The sequence below is a fragment of the Macrobrachium nipponense genome, chromosome 40, assembly GCF_015104395.2.
Source record: "Macrobrachium nipponense isolate FS-2020 chromosome 40, ASM1510439v2, whole genome shotgun sequence".
In the NCBI taxonomy this organism is placed as follows: Eukaryota; Metazoa; Arthropoda; class Malacostraca; order Decapoda; family Palaemonidae; genus Macrobrachium; species Macrobrachium nipponense.
The window spans coordinates 7,319,192-7,335,117 of NC_061101.1; the positions used below are offsets into that span (position 1 = coordinate 7,319,192).

The 15,926-nt window shown below is 34.8% G+C and overlaps 1 long non-coding RNA gene across 1 annotated transcript in view; it reads left to right on the forward strand.

The window, feature by feature from the left end:
- The window catches only part of LOC135212278 (uncharacterized), a 117,678-nt gene that overhangs the window by 99,198 nt on the left and 2,554 nt on the right, over positions 1–15,926 (forward strand). The gene's annotated exons all lie outside the window — the stretch shown is intronic.

Sequence of the window (15,926 nt, forward strand, 5' to 3'; positions counted from 1 at the left end):
ACTATTCTTAGCTCTCTCTCTCTCTCTCTCTCTCTCTCTCTCTCAGTCGAGTAATAGTACGTACTATTCTTGGCTCTCTCTCTCTCTCTCAATCTCTCTCTCTCTCTCTCTCATCGTTGAGTAATTGTGCGCACTACCCTCGGCTCTTTTCTCTCTCTCTCTCTCTCTCTCTCTCTCTCTCTCTCTCTCTCTCCTGTCCGAAATAACAATCATGGCACCTCTCCATCTTTACGTAAAGGAGAAGCGATGCATTGTTGTTTTAATGAAAGGGGGCAATGGTTCTCTCTCTGTGTGCCGCTCACCACGTTCCATATTCCCTTTTCCTCGGCGCTCATCCGCGGCACTTTGCAAATATAGATGTTTTTACCCTCATTACTCAAGCATTTTGTGTTGGGCAGCGGAGGGTGGAGGTTGAAAAAAGCAAAGGGAGAGGAATTTCATTGACAGTATGTTGCTGGGTTTCCTAGTTTGCTGAGACACTGTAATGTATGCGTGTGTGACATATATATATATATATACTATATATATATATATATATATATATATATATATATATATATATATATATATATAGTATATATATATATTATATATATTATATATATATGATATATATATGATATATATATATATATTATATTATATATATATATATAATATATTTATATATATATATATATGTATATATATATATATATATATATATATATATATATATATATATATATATATATATATATATATAATATATATATATAATATACTTTTCCTTCTTTAGTTTGTGGAAGCAAGATAACTTGAGTCAAGAGCCAAGAATAATGCATACCATTATTCAACGAGAGAGAGAGAGAGAGAGAGAGAGAGAGAGAGAGAGAGAGAGAGATCTTCACCTTTAAAAATTCTAAAGGGACATGGGGCTCTACAGTGAAGAAAAAGAGAGAGAGAGCGCGAGACGCTAATAGCCTATTAAGAGGTGTCCACTGGCAAAGGCCTCTGGTCACTGTCAACCACAGACTGATCAAAGGTTCTCTTTCGGACCAGGAGGGGCGAGCTGAGTGTTATGTTTGGAATATTCTAGGTAGAAATGGAGCAAAGTGTGAGTTTAGTTTATTCCCAACAGGAATCTGTTTAAAAAAATATACACGTAAAATTCATCAGCTAGTTCTTGGAAATATTTATTTGTTAGTATTTTTGTTTTGTTTTGTTCACATTTTTGATGTATTATTATAGAAACACACAGAGTATATTTATATATATATATATATATATATATATATATATATATATATATATATATATATATATATATATATATATATATGTATGGTATATATATATAGTATATATATATATATATATATATATATATAGATATATATATATTATATATATATATATATATATATGTTATATATATATATATATATATATATATGTATATATATATATATATATATATATATATATATTATATATATATCTATATATATATATATATCCTATATAAAATATATATATATATTATATATATTATATCTATATGTATATATATATATATATATATATTAATAGTCTGATGTTGGATCATGTCACTACAGTCCGATTTCTCCCCCTGTCTGGCCGCTGGTTTTGTATCCAGGGAGGACGAAAATTGTTATCAACCAAAAAATTTCCCCTTCGGTTAACATATACGAAAATATATCATTTCCGAGGTAGAGCGAATTGGATATTAAAGGACATTTGTAGCTAATGTATGTATAAGAATCACGGTGATGTGAAAATTCATAAATAAATATAGTATTTGGGTTTGTGTGTGTGTTCGTGTGTGTTCAAATTATCTGGAGGAGAATTTTAGGAAAAATTCAAGTTAAAAGTATGGAATTCTTCCTACAAATTCCGCATCATGACGCAAAACAGATCTTTTACTATTTTTCTATATAAACATATAGAAAAATGTAGATATAGAATAATGTGCGCTTCATTTCCCGTCAGAATAATAACCTGCATTTTTCTCTGACACATGTATAATTAATTGTCCACCAAAAAATAATCGTCTCGTTCTAACAAGAATTCATAAATTGCTGATCATATAGTTACTGCGAAGCTAGAATTTGTGAGGAATATTTATTACCATTTCTGGGCAACGAAGCTTTTCATGTTCGTAACTCTGCCTGAAACAATGTTCCAATAAGCAGCAATATCTAATAAAGCATATTTATTCTAACTTAGATATAATAAGGTCACCCTGCTTTGTTTCGAAAAATTAAAAATTAACAGTAGAATATTATTCTATTCAGTATTGATGAAAACACTGATTTTAGGTTAGGGGTTTTTATAGGGATGAAGTTTCTCTGGCTCTGATTCAGATAATGTCCAATGGTATGTATAGAAACCTCACCAGAGCTATTGTCGAATGATTGTTGTGCGTTTTCTACTGTATATTATTATTATTATTATTATTATTATTTATTATTATTATTATATATTATTATTATTAGTTGGGAAAAATTCTCTATCGCGAGAGTATATATAATATTCTAAGAGGTCCAAAATAATAAAAAAATGTTGCGAGTTCGTGTATAATTTATAAACCCAGGAAAGGGTTCGAAAGCTTTGTAAAGGTTTTTTAAATTATTCACGAAGTCGCAACATTTTTTATTGTGTGGACCCCCTCTTAGAACATTATTATTATTATATTCTATTATTTATTATTATTATTATTTTAGTTTATATTATAGTATTATTATTGTGTTAATATATCTCTGTACACAATCCGCAATTTGTCGAAAGTGTATCAAAACCCTATTTTAGGGTATTTAATCTTCTTTACTTTTACATAACAAGGCATTATTATTATATTATTATTATTATTATTGTTATCATTGTTATTATTATTATTATTTTTTTTTTTTTTTTTTTTTTTTTTTTTGCTTTATCACAGTCCTCCAATTCGACTGGGTGGTATTTATAGTGTGGGTTTCCGGTTGCATCCTGCCTTCCTTAGGGAGTCCATCACTTTTCTTACTATGTGTTGCCGTTTCTAGGATCACACTCTTCTGCATGAGTCCTGGAGCTACTTCAGCCTCTAGTTTTTCTAGATTCCTTTTCAGGGATCTTGGATCGTGCCTAGTGCTCCTATGATTATGGGTACGATTTCCACTGGCATATCCCATATCCTTCTATTTCTATTTTCAGATCTTGATACTTATCCATTTTTTCCCTCTCTTTCTCTTCAACTCTGGTGTCCCATGGTATTGCGACATCAATGAGTGATACTTTCTTCTTGACTTTGTCAATCAACGTCACGTCTGGTCTGTTTGCACGTATCACCCTATCCGTTCTGATACCATAGTCCCAGAGGATCTTTGCCTGATCGTTTTCTATCACTCCTCAGGTTGGTGCTCGTACCACTTATTACTGCAAGGTAGCTGATGTTTCTTGCACAGGCTCCAGTGGAGGGCTTTGCCACTGAATCATGCTCTTTTTGTACTGGTTCTGTGCAAGTGCCGGGCATTCGCTTGCTATGTGGTTTATGGTTTCATTTTTCGTATTGCACTTCCTACATATGGGAGAGATGTTATTTCCGTCTATCGTTCTTTGAACATATCTGGTTCTTAGGGCTGATCTTGTGCCGCTGTTATCATTCCTTCAGTTTCCTTCTTTGTTAGCTCTCCCCTCTGTAGCCATTGCCATGTGTCATCGCTGGCTAGTTCTTAGTCTGTCTCATGTATTGTCCGTGCATTGGTTGTGTGCCAGTCCTCTGTTCTGTCTGTCATTCTCCTGTCTCTGTATATTTCTGGGTCTTCGTCTACTTTTATTAGTCCTTCTTCCCATGCACTCTTTAGCCACTCGTCTTCACTGGTTTTCAGATATGCCCCAGTGCTCTGTTCTCAATGTTGACGCAGTCCTCTATACTTAGTAGTCCTCTCCCTCCTTCCTTTCGTGTTATGTATAGTCTGTCAGTATTTGCTCTTGGGTGTAGTGCTTTGTGTATTGTCATATGTTTCCTGGTTTTCTGATCTATGCTGCGGAGTTCTGCCTTCGTCCATTCCACTATTCCTGCGCTGTATCTGATTACTGGCACTGCCCATGTGTTTATGCTTTTATCATATTTCCTCCATTGAGTTTTGACTTGAGTATCGCCTTGAGCCTCTGCCATGTATTCTTTCCTGATCGTGTCCTTCATCTCTTGGTGTTTTATATCCCCTCCTTCCATTACTCCCAGGTATTGTATCCTGTCTCATCTATGTGTTTGATGTTGCTCCCATCTGGTAGCTTTATCCCTTCAGTTCTCGCTACTTTGCCTTTTTTGTATGTTGACTAAGGCGCATTTTTCTATTCCATTATTATTATTATTATTATTATTATTATTATTATATTATTATTATTATTATTATTATTATTATTATTATTATTATTATTATTATTATTGTGTTAATATATCTCTGTACACAATCCGCAATTTGTCGAAAGTGTATACAAACCCAATTTAGGTATTTAATCTTCTTTACTTTTACATAACAAGCATTATTATTATTATTATTATTATTGTTATTATTATTATTATTATTTTTTTTTTTTTTTTTTTTTTTTTGCTCTATCACAGTCCTCCAATTCGACTGGTGGTATTTATAGTGTGGGGTTCCGGGTTGCATCCTGCCTCCTTAGGAGTGCCATCACTTTCTACTATGTGTGCCGTTTCTAGGATCACACTCTTCTGCATGAGTCCTGGAGCTACTTCAGCCTCTATTTTTCTAGATTCCTTTTCAGGGATCTTGGATCGTGCCTAGTGCTCCTATGATTATGGGTACGATTTCCACTGGCATATCCCATATCCTTCTTATTTCTATTTTCAGATCTGATACTTATCCATTTTTTCCCTCTCTTTCTCTCTTCAACTGGTGTGTCCCATGGTATTGCGACATCAATGAGTGATACTTTCTTCTTGACTTTGTCAATCAACGTCACGTCTGGTCTGTTTGCACGTATCACCCTATCCGTTCTGATACCATAGTCCCAGAGGATCTTTGCCTGATCGTTTTCTATCACTCCTTCAGGTTGGTGCTCGTACCACTTATTACTGCAAGGTAGCTGATGTTTCTTGCACAGGCTCCAGTGGAGGGCTTTTGCCACTGAATCATGCCTCTTTTTGTACTGGTTCTGTGCAAGTGCCGGCATTCGCTTGCTATGTGGTTTATGGTTTCATTTTTCGTATTGCACTTCCTACATATGGGAGAGATGTTATTTCCGTCTATCGTACTTTGAACATATCTGGTTCTTAGGGCCTGATCTTGTGCCGCTGTTATCATTCCTTCAGTTTCCTTCTTTAGCTCTCCCCTCTGTAGCCATTGCCAATTGTCATCGCTGGCTAGTTCTTTAGTCTGTCTCATGTATTGTCCATGCATTGGTTTGTTGTGGCCAGTCCTCTGTTCTTTCTGTCTTTCTCCTGTCTCTGTATATTTCTGGGTCTTCGTCCTACTTTTATTAGTCCTTCTTCCCATGCACTCTTTAGCCAACTCGTCTTCACTGGTTTTCAGATATTGCCCCAGTTGCTCTGTTTTCGATGTTAACGCAGTCCTCTATACTTAGTAGTCCTCTCCCTCTTTCCTTTTCGTGTTATGTATGAGTCTGTCCGTATTTGCTCTTGGGTGTAGTGCTTTGTGTATTGTCATTTGTTTCCTGGTTTTCTGATCTATGCTGCGGAGTTCTGCCTTTCGTCCATTCCCACTATTCCTGCGCTGTATCTGATTACTGGCACTGCCCATGTGTTTATGGCTTTTATCATAGTTTTCCGGCGTTGAGTTTTGACTTGAGTATCGCCTTGAGTCTCTGCATATATTTTTTCCTGATCGTGTCCTTCATCTCTTGGTGTTTTATATCTCCTCTTCCATTATTCCAGGTATTTGTATCCTGTCTCATCTATGTGTTTGATGTTGCTCCCATCTGGTAGCTTTATCCCTTCAGTTCTCGTTACTTTGCCTTTTTGTATGTTGACTAAGGCGCATTTTTTCTATTCCAAACTCCATCCTGATGTCCCCAGATACAATCCTTACAGTCTGGATTAGGGTATCTATTTCCTTGATGCTCTTACCATACAGCTTGATGTCGTCCATGAACATCAGATGGTTGATTTTGTTGCCTCTTTTCTTGAGTTGGTACCCGGCGGCATCCATCTTCTGTAGTACTTTTGTCATGGGAATCATGGCTACTACGAAGAGTAGTGGGGACAGTGAGTCGCCCTGGAAGATCCCTCTCCTGATATTACCTCTGCTAGTCTTATTCCAGAGCTTGTAAGTATTGTATTCCAGTTGCGCATTGTATTTTTGAGGGAAGCTGATGGTATTTTCCTCTGCCCCACCCATATATTTTTCAGGCATTCTATTAGCCATGTGTGTGGTATCATGTCGAAGGCTTTCTTATAGTCTATCCATGCCATGCTTAGGTTGGTTTTCCTTCTCCTACTGTTCTTCATTACCATTTTGTCTATCAGGAGCTGTCTTTTGTGACCCCTACACTTCCTTCTGCAGCCTTTCTGTTGGTGGGGGATGGTGTTTGTCTCTCTAGGTAGTTGTATAGCCTTTCACTGATGATACCGTTAGTAACTTCCACATATTGGTAGGCAGGTGATAGGCCTGTAGTTACTGGCTATATTCCCTTACTCTTGTCTTTTTGTACTAAGGATGTTCTTCCTGGTGGTCATCCATTTGGGTGTTGGTGGATTTGAGATACAATGCTGGAGTTGTTCTGCTATTCGTGGGTGTAGGGCCTTGAAGTTTTTGAGCCAGTATCCATGGACTTCATCAGGACCTGGGGCTTTCCAGTTTGGCATTTTCTTTAGTTGGTGTCTGACTGTGTCTGTCGTGATGTCTGTGAATCTTTGTTTTATTCTCCCTGTTTCTTCTTCCTTGACTTCCTGGAGCCATGTTGCATGTTTGTTGTGTGATACTGGATTGCTCCATATGTTTCCAGAGTCTCTTACTTGGTTCGGCTTCAGGAATTTCGGTGGCGTGGTTTGTCTTCCCCTTCTTAGTTGGCTGTATTAGTCTTTTCCTGGTTGGTTCCGAATAGTTTGTTCTGTTGGTATCCCTTATTCCTTTTCATGTACCGTTGGATCTTGTGTGCTGCCGGTTAAGCCTCTGTTTTACATCTTCTATTGTGTTGTTAGTCCCTCTCTTGTACTTTGTATTTCTCGTTGAGATCCTCCCCTTGTTTTCTTGCTTCTTAGCCTTTTTTGGACAGAAAATGTGTTTATATTTCTATGCACATAATCCGTAGTATATCGAAAGTATATGCAAACCCTGCTTTAGGTATTCAAATTTATTATCTGCATACGACAAACCATAAAATGTACAATAGATAAAATGATTTACAACACAAAGATAGAATGACTAACCAAGTTATGAATGAAAGAATTCAGAACATTTGATGAAACATGAACACTCATGATTAAAATTGACTTTACCGAGAACCCTATTTTTACAAGAATACAATTTAATTTCCATTCATTTCTAGAAACACATTAAAAGAATACCATCCATAAGCTACAATTTGTAAAAGCGACAGTGATGGGCACCTTGTACATTTCACAAAGTACAGAGTGAAATATTGATTTCACTTTTTACAAATAAATGAAGGATAAATCATATGATTCACAGTTATGAGAGATGCATCATATATTAAGAGAAATTAGCGTGCGATTTCGGTAAACAAGAAATGGTTTAATTTTTTATCAATTTCAGAATCATAAGAATTTTCTTGGTTCAAGCATGGTAACCTTAAGACTATGATATCTATATGTATATATATATATATATATATATATATATATATATATATATATATATATATATATATATATATATACATATACATATATATAGATATATATATATATATATATATATATATATATATATATAGTATATATATATAATATATATATATATATATATATCTACTCTTCATGTAAGAGGAATCAATTTCGAAGTTAATTTTAACGCATAGATACAAGTATTTTTCAACAGCCCTAGGACATTTTTTATATTTTATGTTTAACTTACATTAAGAAACCATAAAATCCTTTTGTCTTTGTACCTGCAGCTATATTCTATTATATATATTATTCAATACATAACTTTCACTAACGACCTGAAAACACAATATATTCTGAAGTCCATTCCTCGTCTTATTCTAATAAACACGAGACTCTTGGCTATCGTTAGCGAAAAAAACGCTCAAGACGCGTGGGACGTAGAATGAATTGCTAAATCATCAGGAAAATCCCAGAATGTGCATTCAGGGAGGAGCTTTTGATGAGCTACGAAGACATTTGTCTTGGACACCCAGAGTACTTTAAGACCTGTGAGGAGGAGGGAGGTAGTTTGTCTTGCTTACTTGTGGTGGAGTCGTTTCGTACTTAGGCTTCACAGCCTTTGAATGGAAAGGCTATGCAATGCATACAAAATGAAGGCCATCCTATTTTACGCGTCGTGAAGGATAATATACTTTGTCTAAGGGTGTTTATTGATAGCCAAGGTTTTTGCAATTTTAACCATTGACAAATGACCTAACGGCGGTTTGTCAAGGCGTCTTCTCTTTTATATCGCATTTACGCGAATTTCGTTTATTGTATTACTCTTGTAACCGACATATATACTTCCTTTGATTATCGAGGTGAAAGTCTTTGCTCGCAAGCAGCTGTCATCTTTAAAGTACTCTGACCATATATTTAAAAAAAACCGCCCCTTCAAAACAAGACCAGAGAAATGACTAACAACAAAATAAACATTATAATCCCACACCTGAACACGGTTAAGACATATACATATATATACTATATATATATATAGATATATATATATATATATATATATATATATATATATATATATGTGTGTGTGTGTGTGTGTCTGTGTGTGTGTGTGTGTGTGTGTGTGTATACCATATATATATATATATATATATATATATATATATATATATATATATATATATATATATATCTAATAAAATGAGCCCATAAAAACACCAAAATATAGAGAGAAAAGTACTATATTTCAGAGACTGCTGTCTCTCTCAGGTATATGAATGAGAAAAGTTTACAGAAAAGGTGGTATTATACCAAGAGGATCCGTCCACAAGTAAGCCAATTTTTCCGCAAGTTTTGAGAAAGAACTTAACAGACTACACCGGCTGAAAAACCAATAACACTTTTTGGAAGAATGCCTCAAAGTACAAGTACTTCCAAAAATGTACGGATTCGGGAGATGGACTCTGCAATCAAACCCCTTCCCTCTATCACACAAGATTTTCCTGGAAGAAAGAATCACCAGTACGAGAAACGACATCTTCGTGCTACGCAGAGTGATATATGGAACTCAGTCTAATCTTCGCCTCCTCACTACGGACCACATATACAGGTGTCTGATTTCATTCTGTTCCGACAATGCTGCCTATAATAGCGTGACTCATTCCACAGACTTTTACGCAAGTTAAATAACCTAATAGACAAATAGCAAATGGAATAATCTTGAACAACAAGACAAAGTTTTAAACTTATCCAACACCCCCCTTACTGTAAATCAATATTTAGGCTTATCCTTTGCCCTTATGCAGACCGCAACAACAGCCTAGACTTCATAGTGGCTTTTGATAAATTCATATCTGACAAAAACTACAGCCGTGAAGAGATATGTTTAAAAGGAGTGTTACTAAAGCTTTAACTGACCTTCATTGAAATATCCTGTTCCCCGCAGATTCATGATAGCCATCCACTCGCTAAAAAGTTAGATGTTATAATAAGTAGATCCGACAGACGGCAAAATCGTAATAATGGACAAAGACTTCTACCTCGACCAAATAAACAGCTTAGCGACACAAACACTTACGAAAAACTGACGAAAAATCCCCTCCAAAACGTTCCCACAGAATTTTTTCGGAAAGTAAGATTAATTGGCCAAGACAAAAAGAGTATTGAACTATTAGAGAATTTAAAGTAATTAATCTAAATTACCCTACTTTTATGGCCTTCCCAAAAACTCACCAAGACAATCTTCCATTCAGGACCCATCGTTTCATGCGCCGGAGCTTTCAATTACAAAATTTCTAAATGGTTAGCTGGCCTCCTTTCTCCTTTTTTAGGCACTTTTTCTCCCAGTCACATTAAACATTCGGAAGATTTTTGTCACAAATTCAGAGAAGCACATATACCACTTCACAACATAAACTTTTAAGCCTTGACGTAGACTCCCTATTCACAAAACAAAGTACCAGTACAGGACGTTCTTCAGTTTTTAAAGGAAAAATTATCCCCCTATTCAGATCATTTCCCATTGGCGCTTGACAAAATAATAGTTAGTTGAATTATGTGCATCAAATAACGTATTTCATTCGGGGAATCATTCTACAAGCAAAAATTCGGGTGTAGTATGGGTAGTCCTTTAAATCATTGTTTTAGCCAATCTGTACATGGAATACTTTGAAACTACAGTAATAAATGCAATAAACCCAAAAACATGCTGTGGATGAGATACGTGGATGATATCCTAACATTTTGGGATAATAAGTGGGGAAGTTTTAATGAATTCCTCTCAAAACAATTAAAACGCATTAGTGCCCAGCATCAAATTTAAAGTTGAATGGAAGCAAACAACAAAATTCCTTTTCTTGATGTTTTAATAATCAGAGACACGACAGAATACAAATTTACCATATACAGAAAACCAACGTTTCTCACTTTCATATATTCACTACTTTAGCTATCACGACATTACTATCAAGATAGGTGTAGCTAGCAACCTATTCTTAAGAGCCTTACGAATTTGTTCCCCAGATTTCCTGGAAAAAGAATTTGACTAATTCGCAAGCAACTTTCGTCTTTAAAGTATAACGCCATATAATTGAGAAAGCAATTCAAAAGCAAACATAATTTTCTACGACCCCCTAAAGACAAGACCAGAGACACACCCAACAATAAAATAAAAATTCCTCACCTGGAGACGATTAAGAGAGTAACCCACACCCTTGGGAAATCCAACCCTTTTTGCATTTACCTACCCCAAACACCTTAGCCAAATCCCTGATTAACGTCCAACAAAAGACATCTCCCAAAGACTCTGGGTCTATGAGATCCCCATGCTAGGACTGTGACCAATCTTACATCGGATTTACCAGGTAAATCACTTCCCCAGAGATTAATACAACACAAACGGTCAGTTAGGTATGGCCAACAGAACTCGGCTATTTTCAACTATATAAATGAACATAACCATAGAATAAACTGGAACTTGTCACGTGTAATTTATAGCAGCAACTGCCAGTACAAGAGCAAATGATGGAATCGGCCTTAATAAAAGAGAAGCAGGTAATGAACATCTCAAAAGGCGCGTGGATTTCAGATGGTCGTCGACGAGTTTTCATTCAACCAACGCTTAAGAAGATTAAAGGAAGATTATCAGCGGGGGTGACCTAAATTGGCTTACTTGTGGACGGTCTCTTGGTATAAATACCACCTTTTTCTGTAAATTTTCTCATTCATATACCTGAAGAGAGAGACAGCAGTCTCTGAAATATAATACTTTTCTCTCTACATTTTGGTGTTTTTATGGGCTCCTTTTATTAGATGGAATTCTGTAGTTACAGAACATTTTACCAGTCATATTTATATATATATATATATATATATATATATATATATATATATATATATATATATATATATATATATATATATATATTTATATATTTATATATATATATATATATATATATATATATATATATATATATATATATATATATATATATATATATATATCTATATATATCTATATATATATATATATATATATATATATATATATAATATATATATATATATCTATATATATATATATATATACATATACATATATATATATATATATATATATATATATATATATATATATATATATATATATATATATATAATATATATATATATATATATATCTATATATATATATATATATATATATTATATATATATATATATATATATATATATATATATATATATATATATATATATACTATATATATTATATATATATATATATATATATATATATATATATATATATATATATATATATATATATATATATATATATAATATATATACATATATTATTGTATATGAAATATATATATATATATATATATATATATATATATATATATATATATATATATATATATATCTATATATATATATATCTATATGTTTGTATATATAACCCCCCCTTTTGACAATACTACACAAATTGACAACCCAACCCTTACCTGTTGGCAGCAGGCGCCCTCTATCTGCAAGCAAGCATATCACTAGGGTAATAAGCTCATATGATTTACAAAAATAACGCTATTTATTTCCCAAAGCAGATGGACATAAAATAGAACAAAATGATTGATAAGTCATAGTGATAAAAACCCAAGTCTGCCTCACAAAGAAAACTATAAGTTATCATTCCACTAATCTCTTGGTTAAGTCTAAGTAATCACCCCTAGGCTCAAAATGTCAAACTGCTACATTGTAATAGTCAAGTTTAGAGAATCCCGTTTCTAGTACCATATTATGGAACCCATCTGTAACAAGATATATTCATTAATATATCCTATTGCACAATATTAAATAAAGGTATACTGCACATTCTCTCTTTCAAAGGCAACTGTTTCTAAGTCATTTAAATATGTACCATACCTTGAGATGGGCTTTCTCTCTCTACACCTGGTGTCCTTTTCGACCGTCTTTCTTCTTATCACAAAGGAATGTGTCTTTCCCTCAAGTGCCTTGAACGGTCAGACCTGTGAAATACGTACAAATGAATGTACATACCTACCACACCTCAAAACTGCCCGTGGCAACAGTCGGGCAGTTACCAAAAATACACACACATGGAATTCCTTTATTCAAGGAAGCTATCTCTACGGTGCTCTCTGGGTGCACCTTGTCTCCAAGCAAGAAAAGCTGACATATGTAATTCACTAACACTGGCCTATAATATGGCTCAGCTACCTATGCCCTGTGTGCACTCCTGTCGCACACAACATCAGCAACTAATGTACAATGTATCAATTTACCACATGATTTAGGGCTACCTCCGTTGATGGAGCCCTTGTGCCTCGCCGAATGCACAGAAGTTTAAGAACTCTTAGCGCACAAATTGTGATCAGTATGATGGCGAGCATGACCACTATTATTGGAATTGTGTAACGTTCATTGATGAAAGGCTCATCCTTGTCACTAAGAAAAGCAGACCTCGACGAATAGTTGTAGACGCAGGTCGAGTACGTAAACCACCTCAAAACAATTCAGCACGCACCATTATTCAGCATCTGCAACCCTCGTGAGTGTATCCAACATCCCCCCTGTTGCGAAACTGTAGATTCGACGTTTTCCACTGAAGGGAACGTGGTCACCACCCCGTTGTCAAGGAAGTATCCCGTGACTTCCATGCAAGCGCTACTCGCACCCGCCTCACAGAAGATTGTAGACTCCTGATTTATCCCAAAACATATCATGAGATGATATACCGACGACATCTTATTTGTTGCAAAGGCAGTCCATAAAATCGCCATTTGTGTGTAGACTCGAATCGACCTCTGGTACTGTAGAACGAAGTCGTTTCCATCGTCACCATCACGTGAAGTTAGGAATTCTCTGAAGTCATCGTGTGTCCGTATTTACAAAGTCTACATGATTGTAGAATAACTAAAGTCTTACTTTACCCCCCAAATCCATCATTGATTAATATTCTCAATCTCCTAGTCAAATATTAAAAATTCCTCACTAAAGAAAATATAATCTTTACCCACTGAATCCTCACAAGTAATCCCATATCTGACAAACACACTATCAGAAGAGAACCCATAATGTCTAACAGCAATAAACCCCTATTGTTTATATAACTAACCTCCATGAAATATAAATTCCGAACACCCCTTCTATCTAACTCATTCCCCAACAAATTATATCTCCTATCTAAAATAGAAATGCTATTTAGAGCTTAACGCCAATTACGACATCTCTCATAGGAAAAAAAAAAAAAAAAAAAAAGATAAATAACAACATAAGTTGAACTTTCCCCATTACATAGTGCACATAAGAGAAGAAAAAATATTAATAATTCAACATTTTCCTCAAAATGCAATATGTACCATTTACGGAATTTGCTACCGCAACAATCCCTCCCATCAACCAGAAACGACCGGAAAACAACCCCCTTACATAGTACATCTCCATGGAATGCCATAGTCAACATCTACGAGAATAGAGCAAATCTCCGTGTAATCAACTCCAAAGGAAAAAATCAGCAACCAGACTCATCACAGCATTATCAGCAAAAATCCATCTGTGAACACCTCAGGTGCTTCGAACCGAACTATAGATTTGTCTAGTCAGACTTGCAATGCTAGAAACCATTATTCCCCAAATATTTCATACGAACATCATATTACCCACATTTCACAAACATATCACCAGGATATCACCAAGGTGGCCCCCCCCAAAAAAAAAATTATCCTTAAATCATAACTCCCCACGACATTACCCCAACCCTAATTATATAAAATCACAATGCAGTAGTGTCCCTCGCCCCAATAATCACAACACAAAAAGAAATTCAGCCCAAATTTCATACACAGGAATTATCACATGTTTATCATCATGTTTCTCAGCTAAAACAAAAATTCGCCATAATTCCAAACAACTTCCCACAATAAAGTATAACCTCGAAATCTTACGCCAAAACGCCGCAGATTAGTGCAATAATAAGAAAAAAACAGTAGAAGGAAATGAAAGAAAGAAAAAAAACATTAAAACATTTCACCACCAATTGCAAAAACCAGACAGCAAGAAGAAAAGAAAGCAATTGCGCGACAATATATAATCACCACAACCAATACTTTTCAATTTCGAGATGTGGTTGCTAACCTCAACCGACCTGTTTTTATCCTCTAAGACTTTCATCTCTGTTTCCAATTTTTTCTCAATGACTTTAAAAGGGACCTTCAAACTTCGGGCCTAATTTGTAGTTCAGTTCATTTCTCACATTAAGTTTAAAATACCTACCTCCGACATTGATTTTGGGATCAGATGTTTTACTAATAGTTTTCTGTACCATCTCTCTGGTTGTGAATTCGAGGTTACAGCTGAGACAAGCATGTCTCTCTTTCGCTGTGGATACCAATGCCTCGATCGTATCCTCCCCATGATGAGGTATAGTTAGCAAATCAAATGTGCCTCATGCTTGACAACCAAACAAAGCTTCAAATGGGGACATTTTAATGGAATCACTAACCATAGTGTTAATACTATGTCTAACAACATCAACATATCTGTCCCAATTCTTATCATTACCACCTACAGTTTTCCTGCTCTCGAGCACTTTCCTGTTTGCTCATTCACACGACCCATTAGCCTCAGGTCTGTATGGAATAATTGTTACTTTCTGTATCCCCATGACTTCAGCTAAACATTCAAAAGTTTTGTTCACAAATTCTCTACCATTGTCGGTCAATAGTACTTCGGGTGAGCCGTATCTGCAAAATGATACCATTGAAAAATAAAAAATGCTACGGCTACTTCTTCAGCCGTTTTATACTAAAGTGGGAAAATTTCTACTATCCTTGTAAGTTCATCTATATCACTAACAAGTACTTGTTCGCATACCTAGACTCACAAAAATTTCTCAGGATATCCATATGTATTCTCTGAAAAGGTCTACTCAGTAAAAGGATACGATCCTAATTTGCATGAAGTTATCCTCGCAGGCTTACATGTGTTGCACACTGTACAATTTCTCACAAAATATCCCACATCTTTCCCCATGTTTTTCCAAATGTATTTAGCACAAACCTCATCATACGTTTTTCCTATTCACAAG